The 18244-nt window shown below is 42.6% G+C and overlaps 2 protein-coding genes across 4 annotated transcripts in view; one reads left to right on the top strand and one right to left on the bottom strand.

The window, feature by feature from the left end:
* LOC145419206 (uncharacterized) overlaps positions 1–5556 on the bottom strand; it is a 289310-nt gene extending 283754 nt beyond the window's left edge. Inside the window, exon 1 of the mRNA XM_080287441.1 lies at positions 5437–5556. The gene's annotated coding sequence lies outside the window, so the exon portion shown is untranslated. The remainder of the gene's footprint in view (positions 1–5436) is intronic.
* A 963-nt stretch (positions 5557–6519) lies between these two features.
* LOC145417504 (WD repeat-containing protein 37-like) overlaps positions 6520–18244 on the top strand; it is a 390073-nt gene continuing 378348 nt past the window's right edge. For 2 of the 3 annotated variants that reach the window (XM_080286217.1, XM_080286212.1), the window contains exon 1: positions 6544–6595. The gene's annotated coding sequence lies outside the window, so the exon portion shown is untranslated. Of the gene's footprint in view, positions 6596–18244 lie in introns of all 3 variants that reach the window. The other variant, XM_080286214.1, reaches the window with a different exon arrangement.

Below are 18244 nucleotides of genomic sequence, written 5' to 3'. Positions count from 1 at the left end.
CAAGGAACAGCGTGGTGGAATGAAGAGGTGAGACAGGCTGTGGCACAAAAGAAGAAAGCATACAAGGAATGGATGAGAAATAGGGGCATGGAAGAAGCTGAGAGGCGGAAGAGAGAGTTATATGTAGAAAGAAAGAGAGAGATAAAATGATTAGTGGGAGAGAGTAAGAAGAGAGTGGATAAGAAATTTGGAAGGAACTTGAGTGTAAAGTGGAGGGACTGTAATAATTGTGGAAAGAGGCGAAAAGAGTAACACAGGGTGGAAGTGAAGTTAGCAGGCATATGACAGAGGAGCTAGTTGGAGAAGAACAAGGGGGATTTAGGAAGGGAAAAGGGTGTCCAGATCAGATATTTGTTCTAAGATGTTTAGTGGAGATGTATCTAGAGAAGGGAAAGAAAGGGTATGCTGCCTTCATGGACTTGGAGAAAGTTTATGACAGAATAGATAGGCATGGTATGTGGAAGGTATTGAGAATATATGGAGTGGATGGGAAATTGTTGAATGCTGTGAAGAGTATGTAAGAAGGAGCTAGGGCTACAGTGCGAGTGGATGGTGAGCTGAGTGAATTTTTTAATCTCGATGTGGGACTGAAACAGGGTTGTGTGATGTCTCCATGGCTGTTTAATATATAATGTACATGGATGGGGTTGTAAAAGAGGTGCAGGGTAGGGCAGTGGATGTGGGGGTGGCTCTAATGAATGAGGGTGAGATTTGGAAGATTCCGGTGTTGCTGTTTGTTGATGATACAGTATTGTTGAGTGAAGATGAATGGGAGTTGCAAGGTTTGGTGAATGAATTTGGGACAGTGTGTAGGAGGAGAAAGCTGAAAGTTAATGTAAACAAAAGTAAAGTTATGGTGTTTGGGAGGAATGAAGTCACAGAATGTACAGTGAGGTTGGATGGTGAGGATATGGAGAGTGTGAGTGCATTCAAGTACTTGGGTAGTGTGACGAGTAAGGATGGAACTTTGGGGGATGAAGTGCGTGAAAGGGTACACCAGGGAAAGAAGGTTGTTGGTACACTGAAAGCAGTGATGAGAAATAGGGATGTGAGTAGGGAAATTAAGAAGTCACTGCATTATAGTACTGTGATCCCTACCCTGACGTATGGAAGCGAGGCGTGGACCTTGCAAGAGGGGAACAAGTCAAGAGTGAGAGCAGTGGAAATAAGTTACTTGAGAGGAGCGTGTGGAGTGACATGGAGGGATAGGTTGACGAATGAAGAAGTGAAGGAACGTTGTGGGGTGGATGTGGATGTGGTTGAGAAGAATAGGAGATATACACTGAGGTGGTTTGGACATGTGGAGAGAATGGAGAATGAAAGACTGACTAAGAGGGTGTATGTAGGTGAGGTGGAGGGAGGGAGAGGGAGGGGTAGACCGAGGATGAGGTGTAGGGATGAAGCTGAGAGGTATATGGGGGAGAGGGGGGTGAGTTGGGGGGAGGGTAGTCAAATGGCGGGTGACAGAGCGACTTGGAGGCGTTTTGTCTACAGCCACCCTTTGCGGGATTAGGGCATCAGGCTATAGATAGATAGATAGACAAAGGGAAAGGGGAAAAAGAAGTGTGTGGTAATCATAGGGGCATCTGTCTTCTTAGTATAATAGGAAAAGTGTATGGTAGGATACTTATTGACAGAGATAGAGAAAGAACAGAGGAATTAGTTGGAGAAAAACAGGGAGGCTTTAGGAAGAGAAGAGGTTGTGTAGATCAGATATTCATTCTCAGATCTTTAGTGGAAAAGTTTCTAGAGAAGGGAAAGAAGTTGTACGTGGCTTTCGTGGATTTGGAGAAAGCATATGACAGGGTAGACAGACAAGGATTGTGGAAAGTATTAAGAATATATGGAGTAGATGGGAAGTTGTTGAATGCTGTGAAGAGTATGTATGACGGTGCTAAGGCTACAGTGCATGCGGAGGGTGAACTGAGTGAATTTTTCTCTTTGAAGGTTGGGTTGAAACAGGGATGTGTCATGTCTCCATGGTTGTTCAATCTGTACATGGATGGGGTAATACAAGAGGTACAAGGTAGGGCAGTGGATGTTGGAGTGGCCCTGGTGAGAGAGGGTAGTGTTTGGAATCTCCCTGTACTGTTGTTTGCAGATGATACTGTGCTGTTGAGTGAAGACGAAGGAGAGTTGCAAGGCTTTGGTGGATGAGTTTGAGAGAGTGTGTAAGAAACGGAATCTAAAGGTGAACGTAGGGAAGAGTGAAGTGATGGTCTTTGAAAGAGGTGAAGTCAGTGAATGTACAGCGAGGTTGGATGGTAAGGATTTGGAAAATGTGAGTGCGTTTAAGTACTGCACTTGGGTAGTGTGATGAGTAAGAATGGAGGTTTGGAGGGTAAGGTGCTTGAAAGGGTACAGCAGGGAAGAAAGGTTGCTGGTTCTTTGGAAACAGTGATAAGAAGCAGGGAAGTGAGCATGGAAGTGAAAAAGTTTCTACATGACAGTATTGTGATACCAACTCTAATGTATGGAAGTGAAGCTTGGACGTTGCTGGAAGGACACAAGTCAAGAGTGAGAGCAGTGGAAATGAGTTATTTAAGAGGAGCCTGTGGGGTCACATGGAGAGACAGGCTGACGAATGAGGATATAAAGGAGCGTTGTGGTGTGGATGTGGATGTGATAGGAAGCGTTAGGAGGAATACACTGAGGTGGTTTGGCCATGTGGAGAGGATGGAGGGTGAAAGACTGACAAAGAGAGTGTATGTGAGTGAGGTGGAGGGGGGAAGAGGGAGGGGGAGGCCGAGGATGAGATGGAGGGATGGGGTGGAGAGGTATATGAGAGAGGGGGGTGTGAGTTGGGAGTGGGTCAGTGAATTGGCGGGGGACAGGGCGACGTGGAGGCTATTTTTTTGTGGCCACCCTGAATGGGATTGAGGTGTCTGGCAATAGATAGATAGAATAGTGTCTGTCTTGGATGCAAGGGTACTGTACCTGGGCAGTATGATGAGTAAGGATGTTAGTTTAAAGGGTGAAGTGCTTGAAAAGGTACAACAAGGAAGAAAGGTTGCTGGTTCTTTGAAAGCAGTGATATGAAACTGAGAAATGAGCATGGAAGTGAAAAATTATTGCATGATAGAGTCATCATACCAACTCTAACATATGAAAGAGAAGCTTGGACTTTGTTGGAGGGACAGAAGTCAAGAGTGTGGGCAGTGGAAATGATTCATTTGAGAGGAGCATGTGAAGTCACAGGGAGAGACAGACTGACAAATTAGAATGTGAAGGAGCATTGTGGTGTGGCTGTGGATGTGACAGGAAGCATTAGGAGAAACACATTCAGGGGGTTGGCCATGTGGACAGGATGGAGAACGAAGGACTGACAAAGAGTGAGTATGTGAGTGATGTGGAGGGGGGGAAGAGGGAGGGGGAAGCCAAGGATGAGATGGAGGGATGGACTGGAAAGATATAAGAGAGAGGGGGTGTGAGCTAGGAGCTGGGCAGTGAAATGCCGTGGGACAGGGCAACATGGAGGCAATTTGTTTATGGCCATCCCTGACTGGATTAAGGTACAGTATCTGGCAATATATAGATAGACAGAACTAGGTCATAATCAGTAAGAATAATAATAACAGGGAGAGACACGGCACAGTCCCAGGTTCAGGCAATAGATCTGGGACAACTAGCCCACCAGTATTGACCAGTGGCTGTGGTAGTGGCCTTAGGGCACCATGCCAGGACAAATACAGGGACACATTCCAAGCGCGCCTTGGCAGTGTAACTGCCCAGCCATTATACACCCACTAATAGAGCAGCCTCCTGGTGTGCTACTCCCAAGTTTGGGCCCCTCCCTGTTGGGCGGAAGTGGCAGCCTGGGCACAGGTTCGAGTCCCATCTCATCCTGGCCCCATGATCGATGCTGGCGGAGCCCTCATCATGCCTCCCCTCAAAAGGCCTGCCACTAGGTAGCGGTGGCAAAGTATTCTGGCCGCAGCCCTTGCTGGTGTCAACCCTTTGACATAGTGGGGTGCGTTGTGTGATATGTGGGCTACAGCGCATGTAGTGCAGTGTACGAGACAGACTAAGTGTTTTAGAAGGCATGCTGGTCCACTCTCCATGTTTGCGTCACACTGAGAAGGTCAGCAAAAGGGGATGGTTTGGTAGCTAGAGAAACAAGCTCCAGCTCTCCCTATCACCAGCATTCCCATTCCCCTCAGGAGTACCACGCTGATTGGCTGGTGTTACAGCCTCCTCCCTAGAAATAAACAGGAACTCCTCATGCAAGAAAACTAAACATCTAACAAACGAGTGAAAAAGACAAAACTGTTGCCCTTGTTACCAGTACTCCCTACTAACTCTTCATCTCCCTAAAATATAAATGCTAATAAAGCTTTATTTTAAGAAGTACCATAATTCATAAACATCTTACAATAACTGTGTAGAAATTACAGCACATGTATGGTTTACCTTAAGCAGTAAAAAGATCTTACCAGACCAACTTAATTCATATTCGTTTGTTTTTTATATTCTTCTATCTTCAGGGTGATAAATGACCTTCTCCTGCTGAAAAACTTTCCCCGTTATTATTATCAAGTTCCTTAAGCTGTACCTATAGTTGTCTGTTTCCAGTATAATGGAAGAATCTTAATGTACTTAAAGGTGGATTTCATTTCCCATTTTTCAACATTAGGTTGGATTAGGTTAAATTATTAGGTACAGTCAAGCTAGGTTGGGTTGGATAAGTTAAACTGTTAGGTTAGGATAGCCCCTTCCGCTATTACGCTGATGAATCAGTTGTCACAGTGGACATAAAACAATGTGGAAACAGATTTAACAACTGTTTATTTACAACCCCAGAAATAATAAGAAAAATATATTGTCAGCAAGTAGAAATGATTTGATATGATACTTCTACCACTTAATGTGTATGTTTACCCAAACTGGTATGCTTAAAGCATACATTTACCCAAATTACAAACTACATCAGCTGAATATCTTATAACAGGCCCAGAGATTTTCCTATTACATGAACTACCAAAACCTGGTTTTCTACTAACAGGAAAAGTAAGCAGTTCACACCACTACTTATGTCTAAGTATCATCATTACCAATACTTCTTTTTCCTGTCACCCTGTAAAGCACTTATCATAATATATGACATCCCTACCCCCCTCCTTCCTCCTCCAGTAGAGATCGACTGAGGGGCAGAGGGGGCGTCGTCATGGCAACCTGCCCCCCCTTGTTTACCTCAAGAGGGCCTCGATGTTGACTTTCTTCATGTATTTATTACTCCGCCTTTCAGCTGTTCTACGTTCACAAAACTATGCTCATCATGCTCTCTAATCATCTGGCTTTCTTAAATATGCATTGCACCTGCCCTCCTATGGCTCCCGTGAGCAAAAAACGGGGTGAAATATAAGCCTAAACCACTGGCAGGCCCGATATTTTGACTCTGATATTCTAGACATTTCGACACCCACAGAGCATATTTACCTTGTATTGTAGCATTTTATGTCACCTAGATCCTGGGGGAACTACACTTGATGCCAAATTGAAGCGCTGAAAGGAGACACAAACATCTAGGGCTTGGCTTTTCGCGTTATTCTTGGGTGTAGGAATGGCGGCCGCGCAACAATAATGGTGAGCGTGGCCTTAGTGCACAGGCTCGCTGCCTCTTGGCCCGCCATGTTTGGTCAACCTCACACTGTCCTCTTTATTTATCTCCCTTATTCAGCAACCTAGTGCTTCCTTAACGCGATACCTGGCTAGAATATACAATAATACCTTATATTTTTAATGGTGAGCGAAAAAATCTTTAACATTTTGACATATCGCTGAAATTATGATTCGATTTGGCAGTCCTCACTGAAGCAGATCTGCGAGTGATTTGCGTTCATGTGGGTCGAAATCTAATGATTATTATGTGAAGATTTTAGTGATAAAAATGACATTGATTGAGTACAAAATTATCTCTCATACTATTTTAAGAATAAGTAAGCATGAAAGATTCTTGTACATAACGTTGATACACAGTATTGTCAAGGGACTACTTTTTCTCGAGGTTGAGTTGTAAGGCCCACCGCGAAGTTCAAGTGTTGGGTACTGCTGCAGCAGTTCCCCACAATTCTGTGATGCATTATTATTTTCAAATGTGTGTTCTTCTATAACCAGTTACATTATAAAATCGCTACAATAGACTGGAAATCCATATATATCTCTATATGTTAAAGGCTGTTTCAGAACTATGCTTTGGTGTGTGCACGATATTGCTACTAAAAATGTATTTATATTTAAAAAAAAAAAAAAAAGACGCATCAAGCGCGGTAATCAATCACGCTTGGTCATATGATTTTTCTTTAGTAATCTAAGTACCATAAAAGCGAAATTCACAGCACCTCCAAAAACTAAAGGTTTCTTAAAGGTATTTTGTTTTAGAACTGTAATTTTACATTTCAAAGCCAAATCTCCGTTTTTCAGCCATGATTAGATTAAAAAGGCAAGGAGCCAATAGGTAAACAGCTGTGGAAGTTCTGCAAAATGATTGGTGAAGGTGGTGGCGGGAGTGAGAGAGATTCAGGACGATCAGGTGTTGATTGTAAACAAGAGCCTCAAGCCTTCTGGATTTTTTGTATTTGGGGTTATTCCAAGGAAGGTACGTATTAAGATTATAGATTGTCCCAAGAATGAATGTCTGTGTTGTTTTGTTTCTAGTAATTGTAGTGCTCCACGACGTTAAAGGGTGCTGTTACAATAGAATAAGATTTGTGGATCGGTCAATAGTTTGACTAATTTGCCAAAATGCCAAAGTGTAATGAGCAGCTGTATAATATCGTAATATGTGATTTAGATTAAAGAAGTGTTTCATTTCAGTGTATGTATGTGTTACAATATAGTTTGGATAACAGTTTACCTGAGTCATCTGTGCGGAAATTACAGTACCTTTCTGTAAGAAACTGTTTTTTATCTCGGGTGTTGGTATAAACACGAATTATCTATCAATCTATTGCCAGACGCCATAATCCTTTACGGGGGTGGCCATTTGACTCTTGAGTTATTTGTTTTACAGGGAGGGGCACTAACCCTCCACCAACCCACTTGACACGTAGGGAGCACGTGTGGTTTGGTTATATGGTTACCACCCAGCATTGTAAATGGTTTCTTGGCTTACAGGAAACCATTTGGCTTGTCACTCATTGTAAAGCCACCTGTAACGGAAAGAAAAGGAATAAGAAGTGACAGGAAAGATAGGAGAAATAGGAAGAGAGGAGGGCAGGCACAGAAAAAGAATGATAAAGGCAAAGGAAGAAGTAGGCAGCACTACATCAAGTGAGTGGATGATGGTCGCCACCACCTACCACAAGTAGTATAATTGATATTGAGGTCTATAATGTTCTTGTAAATTTTGCTAAGACTAACTACTTGGTAAAGCTGCTGGCAATGTACCGTATGCCTTACTTTAAGCAGCAGAGGACTTTTTAAATTCAGTTGCTACTACTCGACTTTATATTTGCGGTATAACTTTAGAAGTAACCAATGTTACCGATTTTCATTATATTACGTCCCTGAACTATTCTAACTAAGACTTACATTTTAAGCCTAGTTTGAGTTGGGGGAGCAAATTTTGTTGGGTTAGTCATATAGTGGCTTAGGTTAGGCTGTCACTCAGTAGCGGATGAATGTCGCGCCATATTGGCTGGTGCAGGCGTGTGCACTCGGTCTGTCAGGTCATAGGTTAGGTTAGGTTGGGTCAGGTTAGGTTAGTTTAATGCAAAATAGTGTGTCTGAATTAATTTTGATCTTGATTTTGGGGGATAAACCTACTTTTGGAATTCTTACTCAAAATTCCAAAAGGGGGATTTTTCCCCAAAAAATGAAGGTCAAAATTAATTAGAACACACTATTCTGCATTGAAAACCAAAAGAATAATAGTAAAAAAAAATGTTGGTTACTTCGTCATTCTTTCACCCTCCATCCTCTCCACATGGCCAAACCACCTCAGTGTGTTCCTCATAACACTTCCTATCACATCCACATCCACACCACAACGCTCCTTTATATCCTTATTCATCAGCCTGTCTCTCCATGTGACTCCACAGGCTCCTCTTAAATAACTCATTTCCACTGCTCTCACTCTTGACTTGTGTCCTTCCAACAACGTCCAAGCTTCACTTCTATACGTTAGAGTTGGTATCACAATACTGTCATGTAGTAACTTTTTCACTTCCATGCTCACTTCCCTGTTTCTTATCACTGCTTTCAAAGAACCAGCAACCTTTCTTCCCTCTTGTACCCTTTCAAGCACTTCACTCTCCAAACCTCCATCCTTACTCATCACACTACTCAAGTACAGTACTTAAACGTACTCACATTTTCCAATTCCTCACCATCCAACCTCGCTGTACATTCACTGACTTCACCTCTCTCAAAGACCATCACTTTACTTTTCCCTACATTCACCTTTAGATTCCATTTCTTACACACACTCCCAAACTCATCCACCAAGCCTTGCAGCTCCCCTTCGTCTTCACCCAACAACACAGCATCATCTGCAAACAACAGTACAGGGAGTTTCCAAACACTATCCTCTCTCACCAGGGCCACTCCAACATCCACTACCCTACCTTGCACCTCTTTTATTACCCCATCCAAGTACAGATTGAACAACCATGCAGACATGACACATCCCTGTTTCAACCCAACTTTCAAAGAGAAGAATTCACTTAGTTCACCATCCACATGCACTGCAGCCTTCGCACCATCGTACACACTTTTCACAGCATTCAACAACATCCCATCCGCTCCATATATTCTTAATACTTTCCACAATCCTTGTCTATCCATCCTGTCATATGCTTTCTCCAAATCCATGAAAGCTGCATACAACTTCTTTCCCTTCTCTAGAAACTTTTCCACTAAAGAGCTGAGAATGAATATCTGATCTACACAACCTTTTCCCTTCCTCTATATCACTAATGACATTTTATTTATTATCTAAAACCAGATCTAGTATATTATTACCTCTGGTGGGCTCCCTGTTATACTGATAAAGGAAATGTCCTGGAAAGAGGTAAAGAGAGTAAGACAGGATGATGATGAAGTTAGCCAGGGAGTGAAAGACAAAAATAGTTGATTTCTAGTGGAGAAAAGAGAAAAAGTGAGCAGATGGAGAGAACACTTTCAGGAACTTTTAAACATAGAGAATGAAAGTGATGTGAGGATAAGTGTCTGCAGAATGGCTGGGAGAAGGAGGGAGGTGAAAGAGAGAAAGAAATTAGTAGGATGGAAGTAGCAGAAACAGTGAAGAAAGTCAAAATGAGGCAAGCCTCATTATCATTATTTTATGCACATAAAAGCTCAGCCTTTGATTGATAGAGCATAAATCCATTTGTGTTTACCAAAGAATCTATTACATGAAGCTAAACTTTGTCCACTGCATGATGCTTAACTTTGTCTGAGTTGGGAATAGTTATGATATCAGAAGGTATGAATTCCCATGTCAGTTCTGCCACCAACTTTACCGCAGCGTTTGAAGATTTTCGAGTATCAGACTTAACCTATAGGCAAAATATTGAGAAAATATCACAGTTGCTGACAGCAATGGTCATTTAAATAAGAGGTGGACATTCCTTCATTATATTAGCTGTTTAGCAGCACATGGTAAGGGTATACAATAATTCCTCGATTATCCAACGTAACAGAACCAAAGGCATATCGAGATATGGACGAAATCCAGTTACGGAGCAATATCCTCGACTGAACCTCTGTCCTGCCTATACCCAACCTATGTGTACAGTACCCTTTCTATGTGTGGCAGTGTTCTCCAGTCTTTCAGCCGTATTTAGACATCAGAACCCACATGGGAATATCCAGTATAGGCTAATGCTAGACACTTAAAAAACAAAAATACACAACTACTCTGCCTATATGTACAGTACCCCTCCTGATCGAGGCAGTGTTCTTCAGTCTTTCAGTTGTGTAGATATCAAAACACACATAGGAATATCCAAAATAATGCTAGACACTAAGAAGACCGCTTAAACAGTAAAAATCCTCAGATACCCTACCTATATGTACAGTATCCCTCCTAATTGTGGCAGTCTTCTTTGGTCTTTCAGCTATGTAGACATCAAAACACATGGAAACATTCAGTATAATGCAAGACACTAAGAAGGCCATGCATGAACAACAAAAATCCACAAAAAGTTAGTGAAGACGACGATTGAAAAACAAATTTTAACCCTCTCGAGAACCTTAAGTGGAAACCAAAAGAGCTTAGAACCAAGCTATGGTTGCTTCTGTATGCACAAAGAAAATCATTTGCACTGCAAAATTCCCCCAGGAAGTGATTATATTGGTATAAGTCTGGTGTTTATACCATAACATAAGCTAATAAAAACACATAAAACTGATGAGTAAAAGTAGAGAATTGCAGTGAGAATAAACTTGTTCAAGAGTGCAAAAGAGCTTTAAATAACCTCCCAACATCCTAGTGCAAAATTTTACATAAATCATGCAAGAGCTAAGCATATGTAGATGCAGAATTTCACAAGTTTTGATATTTTCAGAATTCCAGTGAGACCAGTAGTATTCAATTAAATTGCCAAAAACCAAAAAACTCACTAGTGGTGATGCAGGTAGGTAAGTGGTGGGAGGCAGGCAGCACACTAAGCAGGGGTAGGAGACAGAGGGCAGGAGGACAGGGAGGGAGACACGCCTGGCAATGCTAAGCTTGGAAGGGGAAGAAGGAGGGACGGGGGGGTGAGAAGAGAGGGTGGCTGGGGGACTTTGACCGTTCGATAAGGAGCTGGGCAGCCATTTTGCTCAGCTTGTGGGTTACGGGCCTGTATTATTCGAGCACTGGTGGAACTTTTCGTGTGATCTTGATGGCCTGGGGACTTTGACCATTTAGTAGGGAGCCGGACAGCCATTTTGCCCAGGTTGTGGGTTGGGATCTGTATTACTCACGCATTCCCTGCTGAATGCTCAAAGACCCCTGGCTGCTCAGATCGCTCAGAAAGTTCTGCCAGCACTTGAATAACACAGGCCCGTAACCCACAAGCTAAGCAAAATGGCTGTCTGGTTGCCTATTGAATGGTCAAAGTCCCCCGTCTGCCCTGATCACTCAGACGTTAATGGCAACGTGCACAAGTAATACAGACCCCAGACCACAACCTGAACAAAGCCTGTCTATCTCCCCCACCGAATGGTCAATATCCCACGACCACCCAGATCACTTGAAAAGTTCCGCCAGTACTCGAGTAATACAGGCCCGTAACCCACATGCTGAGCAAAATGGCTGTCCAGCTCCCAACTGACTGGTCAAAGTCCTCCGACCGCCTTCTCTTCTCATCCCCCTGTCCCTCCTCCTTCCTCTTCCAAGCTCAGCTCTGCCAGGCATGTCTCCCTCCCCGTACCCCTGCCGTCCCTCCCCTACCCCTGCTTAGTGTGCTGCCTGCCTCCCACCAATTACCTCCCTGCATCACCACCAGTGAGTTTTTTAGTTTTTGGCAATTTAATTGAGTACTATTGGTCGTATCGATATTCTGAAAACATCAAGAGAAAGTTCGTGAAATTCTGCATCTAGATACACGCTTAGCTCTTGCACTGTGCAGGCAAAATTTTGCACTAGGATGTTAGGAAATTATTTAAAGCTATTTTGCACTCCTGAACAAGTTCATTGTCACTGCATTAATCTACTTTTGCTGATCAGTTTTGTGTGCTTTTATTAGCTTATCTTATAAACACCAGTGAAGACGTTGGTAAACAATTTCTACCAGTGTAACCATTTTCCAGGGGCAAATATGGCCATGCAAATGTTTTTCTTTGTCTGCGTAGCAGCAAACATAGGTTGGTTATCAGCTCTGTTGGTGTCCCAGAAACAAATTGAACACTTACCGTATGGTTCCCAACAAGGTTAAAATTCTTTTTGCAACTGTTGTCTTCATAAATTTTCTGTGTGGATTTTTGTTGTTTATGCATTGTCTTTTGGGACATGAATCACATTGGACCCTGTTCCAAAGACAGTATGTCTGTGTGCAGCAATGGCAAAATAAATGTTACAAGTTAGATACCTGAAGTATGGTAAACTTGTGACCATTATAAAGGATGATCTGGCACTGTCACATCCCCTAACTCACACCCATACTCATATGTAAGTCTTGAACTTTTTCGTCTATACAGACTTTCAGGAGGGGGTGGGGGGAAGCAGTTTAGAATGACACACATTCAGTCAGTGGGTTTGTGGTGTCGGGATCACAGACCACAATAAGGAGAGTAGGCACTACCTTCTGTGGCATACAAATTCTCCACTCCTGTGATACACACATTGCAGTAAAACTCACATGAGACATGCTGGTGGGGAGGGACATAACACTGGTTTAAAAAAAAAAAAAAAAAAAAAAAAAAAATCTGAGGCAAGCATGTGAATAGGTGTTTTTGACTAATTTTCATATGCTTAATTCAAATTTCTAAACAATTTTGCTCTATCACCTCTAGTTTTTTTGCTTTCACATATACCTTTTTTTTATCTATCTATCTATCTATCTATCTATTGCCAGATGCCTCAATCCTGTTTGGGGTGGCCACAAACAAATCGCCTCCACGTCGCCCTGTCCCCCGCCATTTCACTGCCCTGCTCCCAACTCACACCCCCCTCTCTCATATACCTCTCCACCCGATCCCTTCATCTCATCCTCGGCCTCCCCCTCCCTCTTCCCCCCTCCACCTCACTCACATACACTCTCTTCGTCAGTCTTTCACCCTCCATCCTCTCCACATGGCCAAACCACCTCAGTGTGTTCCTCATAACACTTCCTATCACATCCACATCCACACCACAAGGCTCCTTTATATCCTCATTCGTCAGCCTGTCTCTTCATGTGACTCCACAGGCTCCTCTTAAATAACTCATTTCCACTGCTCTCACTCTTGACTTGTGTCCTTCCAACAATGTCCAAGCTTCACTTCCATACGTTAGAGTTGGTATCATAATACTGTCATGTAGTAACTTTTTCACTTCCATGCTCACTTCCCTGTTTCTTATCACTGCTTTCAAAGAACCAGCAACCTTTCTTCCCTCTTGTACCCTTTCAAGCACTTCACTCTCCAAACCTCCATCCTTACTCATCACACTACCCAAGTACTTAAACGTACTCACATTTTCCAAATCCTCACCATCCAACCTCGCTGTACATTCACTGACTTCACCTCTCTCAAAGACCATCACTTTACTCTTCCCTACATTCACCTTTAGATTCCGTTTCTTACACACACTCCCAAACTCATCCACCAAGCCTTGCAGCTCCCCTTCGTCTTCACTCAACAACACAGTATCATATGCAAACAACAGTACAGGGAGTTTCCAAACACTATCTTCTCTCACCCGGGCCACTCCAACATCCACCACACTACCTTGTACCTCTTTTATTACCCCATCCATGTACAGATTGAACAACCATGGAGACATGACACATCCCTGTTTCAACCCAACCTTCAAAGAGAAAAATTCACTTAATTCACCATCCACATGCACTGTGGCCTTGCATCATCGTACATACTCTTCATAGCATTCAACAACTTCCCATCTACTCCATATATTCTTAATACTTTCCACAATCCTTGTCTATCCACCATGTCATTTGCTTTCTCCAAATCCATGAAAGCCGCATACAACTTCTTTCCCTTCTCTAGAAACTTTTCCACTAAAGATCTAAGAATGAATATCTGATCTACACAACCTCTTCCCTTCTTAAAGCCTCCCTGTTCTTCTCCAACTAATTCCTCTGTTCTTTCCCTAACTCTGTCAATAAGTAACCTACCATACACCTTTCCTATTATACGAAGAAGACAAATGCCCCCTATGATTACCACACACTTCTTTTTCCCCTTTTCCTTTGTACAAGGGAATAATTATACCTGACTTCCAATCCTCCGGGACTCTACCTTCCTCCCAGGCCAATCTACACATCTTCCACATCCATTCCACTACTATCTCTCCCCCATGCTTCAACATTTCACCACACACTCCATCAATTCCTGGGGCTTTCTCCAATTTAACTTTCTTCATTGCTTCCACAACTTCTATCCTACTGATTTCTTCCTGTCTTCTCACCTCCCTCCTTCTCCCAGCCATTCCCCAGCCACTTATACTCGCATTACTTCCATCCTGTATGTTCAACAATTCCTTACATGTCATTGGCATAATTGGATGTACAACTCCATTATGTAAATTGTCCGAAAGAGTTCAAAAAATTGCAAAAATAATATAGTCCAGAAATGTGTTTGCTAGATTATGTGTATCAGAATTACAGTGCAAAAAGGCTGGTGTGTCTGAAATATCACAGAGCAATAAAACAGATATGAGAGTAGCAGAGACTGTTGCAGTGATTAATAAATCTGATCCAAGAAAAAACCAAAGAAAGTCTCAAGACAGACTGTCAGCAGAACTCAAGGCCTTGCACATGCACACCTAGCAACATGCATGCTTAGAAATTCGGGCCCTAGTAGGCATGTTGCCACAGATAGACCAATATATATTTTAAATCACCTCGTAGGTCAAATTTGAGAGGTAGGCTGTGTTTCTACTGTGTAAATCTAGGCCACACAAGACCTGAACATTACATCATAAAGAAGACAGAGACAAATTGAAAGGGTTTGAAACCTACTGTAGGAAACATAAATCTGTTGGTCATTGGACCACAGAGTATAAAACAGTGGAAAAATTAATAGCTGCCTTCAGTTCAGGGGAGTCCACATCACCACAAAAGACAACAATACTTAAAGTAAACAATCAAGCAAACCAAGAGTAAAAATAACGATCATAGATGGAAATGAAACCATTCTGGTTTCCACTTTTTGTGAAGATGAAAAGATTTTATTATTCTTGGATTCAGGCTCACCAGTGAATCTAATAACACAAGATAAATTAGCATGAATTTTTAAGAAAAGGAGAAAGGTAACATTTATTGAGGAATCAAACTTAGATTTATACACTGTAGATGTAGATATTTGTCCTAAGATGTTTAGTGGAGAAGTATCTAGAGAAGGGAAGGAAAATGTATGCTGCCTTCACGGACTTGGAGAAAGCTTATGACAGAATAGATAGGCAAGGTATGTGGAAGGTATTAATAATATATGGAGTGGAGGGGAAATTGTTGAGTGCTGTGAAGAGTATGTACGAGGGAGCTAGGGCTATGGTGCGAGTGGATGGTGAGCTGAGTGAGTTCTTTGATCTCAGTGTGGGACTGAAACAGGGGTGTGTGATGTCTCCATGGCTGTTTAATATATATATGGATGGGGTTGTAAAGGAGGTGCAAGGTAGGGCAGTGGATGTGGGGGTGGCCCTAATGAATGAGGGTGAGATTTGGAAGCTTCCGGTGTTGCTGTTTGCTGATGATACAGTATTGCTGAGTGAAGATGAATGGGAGTTGCAAGGTTTGGTGAATGAATTTGGGACAGTGTGTAGGAGGAGGAAGCTGAAAGTTAATGTAAACAAAAGTAAAGTTATGGTGTTTGAGAGGAATGAAGTCACAGAGTGTGCAGTGAGGTTGGATGGTGAGGATATGGAGAATGTGAGTGCATTCAAGTACTTGGGTAGTGTGATGAGTAAGGATGGAACTTTGGGGGATGAAGTACGTGAAAGGGTACAGCAGGGAAGAAAGGTTGTTGGTACACTGAAAGCAGTGATGAGAAATAGGGAGGTGAGTATGGAAGTTAAGAAGTCACTGCATGATGGTATTGTGATCCCTACCCTGACGTATGGAAGCGAGGCGTGGACCTTGCAAGAGGGGAACAAGTCAAGAGTGAGAGCAGTGGAAATGAGTTACTTGAGAGGAGCATGTGGAGTGACGTGGAGGGACAGGTTGACAAATGAAGAAGTGAAGGAACGTTGTGGGGTAGATTTGGATGTGGTTGAAAAGATTAGGAGAAATACACTGAGGTGGTTTGGACATATGGAGAGAATGGAGAATGAAAGACTGACTAAGAGGGTGTATGTAGGTGAGGTGGAGGGAGGGAGAGGGAGGGGTAGACCGAGGATGAGGTGGAGGGATGGAGTTGAGAGGTATATGAGGGAGGGGGGGGTGAGTTGGGGGGAGGGGAGTCAAATGGTGGGTGACAGAGTGACTTGGAGGCGTTTTGTCTGCGGCCACCCTTTGCGGGATTAGGGCGTCGGGCTATAGATAGATAGATAGATAGATAGATAGAATAGATGGTAAGGAAATACTGGTACTTGTAAAAGGTATGATTGAGTTAGACGTCGAATTTACAGAGATTACCAAAAAAGTCACCACTGTGTTCTACATAGTAGAGAACTTATCAATTAAAGCAAATATGCTGCTTGGCCTATGTATGAGGAGAGCAGAAAATATTTTACTGATGCCCCATTTTACCATAATGGTATACAATTTGATGATGAATTCATAGAGAAAAAAATCTTCTGCAGATACTACACCAAACAATTGTAGAAAATCCAAAATAACAAGAGCTATTAAAGACAAAAGAAGAAACGAATAGTATGACCTACATTCTATCAGAGAAAATGAACAATCTGACCCACTCTCTCTTCAGATTCTCTCGGCCAAGGTCATGTCTCCCACCCAAGGTCAAACAACCACGCACACATCTTTCATGAACTATGACATAGCCTTACCACCAGTTTCACTTATGAAAGCCATGATAAAGAGTAAATTGAGAAACTGCAATGTTATTGTATTAGAAGAAACGTAGAGACTCGTCTAGCTTCTATATGTGAAGTAACCATAGCTGGAACATCAGGCAAAAGTAAATTGACAGACAGAGTGCATAAAAGAACATTTGATTCACTTAGAATATTTTAATGTAGGAGCCGTGGCTCAGTGGGTTAGAGCGCTCCGCTCTGACTGAAGGGTCGGAGGATCGAATCCACCCAAGGGTCATTGGTAGACATCAGGAAGGGCATCCGGTCATAAAATGCTACACGCTCCAAACCAAAGTCCTCTACCCAGGGCAACGCCTTAGCCCTTATCCAAAAAAGGGGTACCTGGCATAAAACTCACTTTAATGACCTACAGGATTTACTATAAATACACTGACAGACAGTTGCATCACCTGGTAAAAAATTAGGTTGAACAAATTTAATGCAAAGCACAGTTAACATAAAACCTGGCACACAACCTATCCATGTACCAGCATATAGAGTTGCACACTCACAGTGTGCATTAGCCAAATAATATGTGGATGAACTGCAAAGTTTGGATATCATTGAACCTTCAGTGTCCCCATGGAACGCACCACTTTTCTTTTGTCATCATCATCATCATCATCATCCAGACCTCCTTTCCCACCCTAGGGCAGGGTGAGGAGTAGCAATGTCCAGCCAACCCAAATTTGCCCAATCGAACAGGCCACGTTTCCATTCACTCATCATTCAATCCCCCGGATACACCAAAAACATTCACCACGTTCTGCAGTTTCACATTAACCTATCCGATTGAGTCAGTCTGGATGCTGCCACGTTAAAAAAGGGTGCCAGGTCCCTGATCATGCACTTCTCCTCACAACATTCATCCAGCCAGCTCGATCTCTTGTCAGTTCCCTAGCCTCACCGACTTCCAAACCTCTCTTCCTCACACGCTGATCCACCATATCTCTCCACCTTCTCCTTGCGTAACATTTGTTGGTCAGTCTTCTAACATCAGAAACTTCACAAGGATCTGTTTTGTCCCCTACACTCTTTCATCTATACATGCACGACGTACCCACACCCCACACACCACAGATACACATAGCTTCCTGTGCAGATGATATAACACTTACATTTACACACCAAAACACAAACACAGCTGCACACATCATTCAACCTTACCTCAACACAGTACACGAATGGTTCACCACAAACAGGCTCAAAATAGCCCCAGCCAAATCTACAGTGACTCTTCTCACAAACTGGACAGCAGAACACAGTCACATCCCACACCTCACCATAAATAACACTCCCCTACCACACACACACACACACAAAATCCTTGGTGTAACATACAATACATCAATGTCATTTAAACAACACATCACAAACATTAAAAATAAAATAACACCAAGACTCAGTGCTTTGAGGTCACTTGCCCATACAACATTCGGACACAACAAAGAAACCACCACCACAGTATACAAACAATACATACGTTCAATGATGAATTATGCAAGCCCTGCCTGGGCTTCTAACCTGACCAAAACACACTACAACACTCTACAGACCATACAGAACAAGGCCCTAAAAATAATCACAGGCTGCACAGCTACTACACCCACAGACCACTTGCATCAA

Source organism: Coenobita brevimanus, chromosome 14 (assembly GCF_032717465.1).
Source record: "Coenobita brevimanus isolate Jiangsu-jjx chromosome 14, ASM3271746v2, whole genome shotgun sequence".
Lineage (NCBI taxonomy): Eukaryota > Metazoa > Arthropoda > Malacostraca > Decapoda > Coenobitidae > Coenobita > Coenobita brevimanus.
The sequence above is the reverse complement of the archived record's forward strand: the minus strand, read 5'-3'. Positions and strand labels throughout refer to the sequence as shown.